The sequence below is a fragment of the Agelaius tricolor genome, unplaced genomic scaffold (assembly GCF_023055355.1).
Source record: "Agelaius tricolor isolate 1412-34295 unplaced genomic scaffold, bAgeTri1.0.p SCAF_23, whole genome shotgun sequence".
Classification (NCBI taxonomy): Eukaryota; Metazoa; Chordata; class Aves; order Passeriformes; family Icteridae; genus Agelaius; species Agelaius tricolor.
The window spans coordinates 11063709-11069775 of NW_027269283.1; positions in this window are offsets into that span (position 1 = coordinate 11063709).

Genomic DNA, 6067 nt, shown 5'->3' on the forward strand with positions numbered 1-6067 from the left:
TCCTCAAGTGAGGATGGGCTTGGCTCCTCTTCAAAGGGATCTTTTATCGAGTGTTCAGTGTGATGTGACAAAGCAGGGAAGTGTGCCATGGATGTGGTGCTTCCTAATCCCCTCCTTCTACCTTGATTAAACTCGAGGGCAATTACCCTTGCCAGGGTGGTGAGGGCTGCCAATGTGCATCTTGTTTACAGCTGTGCTCATTTTTTTACCTCGATTTCCCATTTTGCACTAGGACAAAACTCTTCTGCTTTATGCCATGGATAAAGTCCATTTTAAACACCAAGTTTCTCCTGTTTTGCCACAGGAGCTGAGGGATTCAGGACGTTGTGTTTCAGGCTGGCACAGTTGCTGTCATGTGCAAAGTGATGCCCAGGCCCCCAGAGACCTGCAAGTTCTCACTGTCAGTGCAGGGAAGCTTTGGATGGGGCCAGTAGAAACTAAAAAGAGTTATTATGGGACTATTTTATTGTGCTAGGAAAAAGAATTTACTGGCTGGTGTGAGTGGGCTTTAGGCGCTGCTGTAAATTCCAGGTGAAAATTTCACAGCATTTGCCATATTTTGCCCTATTTTATTTTCTGTGTTTTGCTTTCATTTCTAGAATCTGCTATATTCTGAATTCTGATGAATTCAGAAAATCTTATTTTCAAAAACAAACAGCCACACCACATTTTGGCAAAAAATACTTGGGAAGCATTTTTATTTTACCAATTTCCCAATTGCCTATAGCAGTCACTTTAAAAAATGGCTGCATCTAACTAATTTTACTTGAAAATATCCTGGTTCTTTTTTTCTCTCTGTTTTTGGTTTTTTTTTTTTTCCTTCACAAGAAGCAGGCCAGATTTCAGAGAAACTTTAACAGGAAAAATGCACATCAGCACCCTGAGGTATTTCCATGTTTGGCTTTGAATCTGTCAGTTTTACATGGAGGAAAAAATACGTTGTGGATTTTCTAGTTCAGAGACTTTGCAGTTTGGTGGTTTGGGCAGAATGCACTGAGGACAGGAGCTTTTCTCCATGGTCATTCCTTCCTCCTCCCTGTGTTTCACCCCTCACCCTGTGCCCTGGCAGCCTGCTGGCTTCCTCCTTTTTTCTCTGGAGAATCTTTTCCCTTCTCTTTTTTTTGACTAGAACGACATGAACGTCTGTTTCAGCTGATTATGACACGACGCTGGACTTTTCTTGGCCAGGACCCTCTGGTTGCCCCTGAAGCCACCAGCCCATGGTGGGACACCATGCCCAGCTCCTGTTGCACTTGGCCCTGTGCTGTGATGCCAGGAGCAGCGTGGGATTCCTCTTGGCACGCTCCTGGCAGGGGTGGCCCTGCAGGCAGAGCCAGGGCCAGGCTCCCACAAGCTGTTCCCATTCCTGCAGCAGCCCACCTGTTCTCTGCTGTGCTGGAATACCAGCCAGAGCCTTGGCTCTGTTGTTTCAGGCTGTGAGGGGTGGTTTTTAATCCCTCTATTCAGAGTGTTTCCAGGAACAGGAGGAGAAGCGTACGGCATATGCTCACCTCGGCTCCCAGGAGGGGTGGGGGAGTGTCCCAGCAGCTGCTGGGGTGATCCTTGTCCTTCTGTCCTTCCACAGCCACATCTGAAGGTGTGCTCAAGGTGCCAGACATCACCCCACGAGCAGGTGGTGTCCCTTCCTCCCCTCTGCAGCCAGCAGCACAGACAAGGGCGTCGCAGGGCAGAGGGGCTGGAGGAGGGACTCCATCCTCTCCTGGTTTTCCTTCTGCTGCATCAGCTCCACAGCAGGGCTGGGAGCACCTCAAAGGCACAGGCCCTCCCTTCATGGTCACAGTGGTCCTTGGGTGTTTGGAAGTTTGTTGGATTAAGGACTCTGGTTTGACCAAAGCAGGTGAGATGTGGATGCAGCTTTGGGCTCAAAGCACACAAGACACCTGCAGCAGTGGATCAGGGGGAGCAGGCTGAGTGCTGAGCTCCTGGATCCTGCACCTCCCCATGTCTGCCCTTGTCACCAAATCTCCAGCCCTTCCATCCTTGCTGTCCTGCCATTGCTCATTGCCTGACCCTCAGCTGACCCAGGAACACTGGCATCACTGGCACCTCATCTTCTCCCTCCTCTTGCTCCCTCCCGTGTGCCCTCCTGCCCACCCTGCTCTGGCTGCCTCGCCTGCTCTGGGCACCATCTGCTGAGTTTGGGGCTGTCTCCTCTCACCAACTGTCGTTTGTCCTGGCTGGGGGGGGAATGTGCTCACGTTTTGCATCAAAGGACCCTCAGCCCCTCTCTTTGTGGACCAGCCGGGCTGTCGGAGAGGAGCCAAGCACTTGGCACTCAGTAGGCAACAAGCATTAATAAAAGCATCGCAGTGAGGTTAGAGCCTCATTAAAGTACTGCTAACGAGCCGTCTGCCTTCCACAAGTATGAGATTTTAGCTAACACTTCCTCCTTCTAATTTTATGTATATTTAAATCTTTCTGGGCAGGCAATATTCATTTCTCCAGGCTGCTACAGCATAAACAAAGCCCATTTCAGAGGAGCTGCTCTGGAGGTGCCTTTGGGTGCTGTCTCCAGCCCTGCAGCCTCAGCAGACACGGTCTGTGCGGTCATGGCAGTGTCCTGGAGCTCATGGGACATAAACCCCATCACTCCTGGGTGCACAGCAGCACTGTGGGATGAAGGCAAGCTCTGGACACACCACTGCCCCTCTCCCAGCCCTGCCACTGCTGCTGGCACCCTTTGCCAGGTGTGTTTTGGGGGGACAGAGATCCCACAGCAGTGCCCCGAGGTCTGTGAGCATCACCTGAGCTCTGCTGGGCTGGGGCTGGCACTGCTGGGCCAGGTGTCCCCAGGAGCCAGCAGGGTTTGTACAGGGGGGTTCAGCCAGGTGTCCCCAGGGGTTTGTACAGGGGGGGTTCAGCCAGGTATCCCCAGGGGTCTGTACAGGGGGTTCAGCCAGGTGTCCCCAGGGTTTGTACAGGGGGGTTCAGCCAGGTATCCCCAGGGGTCTGTACAGGGGGGTTCAGGTTCAGCCAGGCGTCCCCAGGGGTTTGTACAGGGGGGGTTCAGCCAGGTATCCCCAGGGGTCTGTACAGGGGGGTTCAGGTTCAGCCAGGTGTCCCCAGGGGTCTGTACAGGGGGGTTCAGGTTCAGCCAGGTGTCCCCAGGGGTCTGTACAGGGGGGGTTCAGGTTCAGCCAGGTGTCCCCAGGGGTCTGTACAGGGGGGGTTCTCTCTGGGGGCTCCCCAGCACCCTCGGGGCTGGCTGCAGGTGGTGCTCAGCCCCCCGGCTGCCCTCGCAGCCCATTGTGAAGCAAATGAATTCTCGCCGGGCTCAGGAATAGCCGCGCTCCGAGGCTTGGCAGGGAGCGGAGCAGCTGCTCCGGGACTCGGCGCCCCTGTTTTGTTTCATCTCTGATTTCAGCAGCCTGTGAGGGACAGGGGAGCCACGGGGACACCTCTCTGCCGTGAGTGAGCTCTCAGCTTCTCCTCCTGGACATCCTCCTCTCACCTCAGACGGGTTTTTATTCTCCTGCTCCCTTTGAAGCACACCCAGAGGTTTCGCTGTCAAAGGACAGTGTTTGATGGATGAATCCATCTTTTACCTTACAGGGTAAACACGGTGTTTTTGACAATAAAAGGCATTTTCTTGAATGGAAACAAGAAGTCCAAATGGCTTCTGCTGGGTTTGGCAGCCTGTTTGGATGGTCTGCCCTGGGGAGAGAGCTGTCATGGGAGTAAACTGGTGTTAAACTGATGGTTTGTGTTGCAGGGACTCAGAGCTCGATGCAGCAGCTGCACGTTGGTGCTGAGGATGTTCCACCACTGCTCCCCAAATTTTGTGGGGCTGCACTGGCAGCCTTGGGTGTCCTGCCTGGGGCTGGGGGAGTTAGTGACTCACTGTGAAATTTCCTCTCCCTTTCAGGCATTACAACACAGATTTTCCTCTTGCAAAGGCCCCAGCTCTGCAGACAGGCACTGCCCTCACTGCAGGGAAATTAGTAGGATGTCTTGGGGCAAAGGTAAAACTAAAGTACATCAGTAAATGTTAGCAGGATCAGGACCTTATTCAGGCATAAATCAGGTAGCTCCAGCCAACAATAGAATTACCTAAGTATAAAATCCCATGTAAGCCAGTAAGATCAGCTCCAAACCTGCTATGAATTTGCTTTTTGTTTCCATGCCAAGAATATATCACTGCTAACTGCTGCAATCCGGGCTGGTCCTTTCAGGTTTTTTTAAGTGCTTTTGAGCACGTTTATTTCCCGTCCCCAGCAGATCCACACCGAGCCTGGCCCTCCTTCCCTGGGGCATGTCCCAGCCTGCTTCACCCACAATAAATTGTCCCTATCAGGGAATATTTTTTTTTTCTTTCCTGGCTGTTTTTGTTACTGCATTCGGTAAACAAAGGGACAGCAGTGACGATCAAACCCATTCTTTTTTATTTGCCTGGGAACAGAGTCAACTATTTGTTGGTCTTTTGTTGCTGTTTTTGTTCTCTTTTTAGCCAGAGACCGTTGGAGCAGCTCCTGGTACCTGTGGGCAGCACGTACTGGAGCTGCAGGATTTGTCACCTGCTGGCACCAGCTCGAGGAGGGGACAGGGGGGGTAGGTACCAGGTACCAGGTCAAACCAAAGGTCCAGGGCACCATGGTCCCTTCTGTCCCTCCCAAGCAGTATGAGAACAGCCTGCAGCAGTGTCCTGTGGCTGTAGGTGCCTCAGTTTCCCCGGTTCTCAGTGCACTGTTTGGGATGGTGCCCCAAGATGAGGGGTCTGGTTGCACCTGGCTGAGCCAGGGTGAGACCAGCTCTTGGGGATGAGCTTCTCAGAACACTTGGAGAGGAAGGCAGGGAGGGATGGGAGGGAGGGAAGGAAGCTGGAGGCTCTTTTAGCCTGAGGACAGACTTCTCCTGGCCTCTCCATCTCGGGGGCCTGGGCAGCAGCTCAGGCTGCTCCAGGCTGGTCTCTTCTTAGCAGACACCAGGAGAAGCATCCTGGCTCCCACTGCCATCCCCACCTGTGCCTCCAACCCATACCAGGGCTCTCCAAAAACCCAGCAGAACTTCCCCTTCCCCATTCCACTGGGACACAGCAGTGCCTGGGACAGCACAGCCAGGAGCAGGAATGCATTTTCCAGGCTTTGGGCACTGGTGTGGGCTGGGGACACCCTGGTGCCATCAGAGCCATTTGTCACCCCAGGCCACTCTGGAACAGGGTGGGGGGAGCTGCTCTGCAGCCTCTGCCAGGCTTAACTCCTGTGCTGCAAACCAAATCCTGCAGGCGAGCATCCCCGGGAGCCATCTGGTGTCCCTGAGGCTTTGATGGAGTTGAACAAAACCCAGAGCAGCCCAGCAGGTTGGACTGTGAGCCATGCTGAGCCCTGGGGACCTGTCCTGCCCTGCTCAGGCTGCCAGCCCCAGTGTTCAGGAGTGTGTTGGTGTCTCCTGCCAGTGCCTGGTGGAGCTGCTAAGACTGGGGGGGTTTGCTTGTAAAGGAGGATGGTTTGTGGTCAAGAGATACAAGTGGAGGGAGCAGCATCTCAGAGCAGCATCCCAAACACCAGTCAGACAGCAGGGGTCCAGGGGAGCTTGGGGACACGTGCTGTGTGTGCTCTGAGCCTGTGCCAGCACAGCCACAGCTCAAACCTGCTCCCAGGGCTGAGGGCAGCACAGCCAAACCACCATGGATCGCTGGAGAGGCCTGCCCTGAGCTCTGCTCCTCTGCTCCTTCTGGGGGCATCAACAGAGCTACAGCACACAGGAGGAGGGGTGCACCTGCCTCTAGCCTGATAGGGTCCACACAAACCAGTCCCAAACCCACAGAGGCAAGAAAAATGACTCAGGAGAGTTTCTTTGGGGTTTTACCCTGCACCTCACTTTGTGATGCTCGGAGTTTGCTGTGGAAAGACACAGCCCAGCTTGGTTGAATCTCAAAACTTACATGAAGCATTTGCTGCCTGGTTTCCAGGAGCTGTGAGCAGCATTTCCCATGCTGGGAAACAGGCTGGAGGAGGGATGTGTGCCCTCCACCTGGAGCTGTGGGGGCTGCAGTGACTCACTGATATCAGGGGGCTGCCCAGAAAGGACCTGTGGATGTTTATGTTGA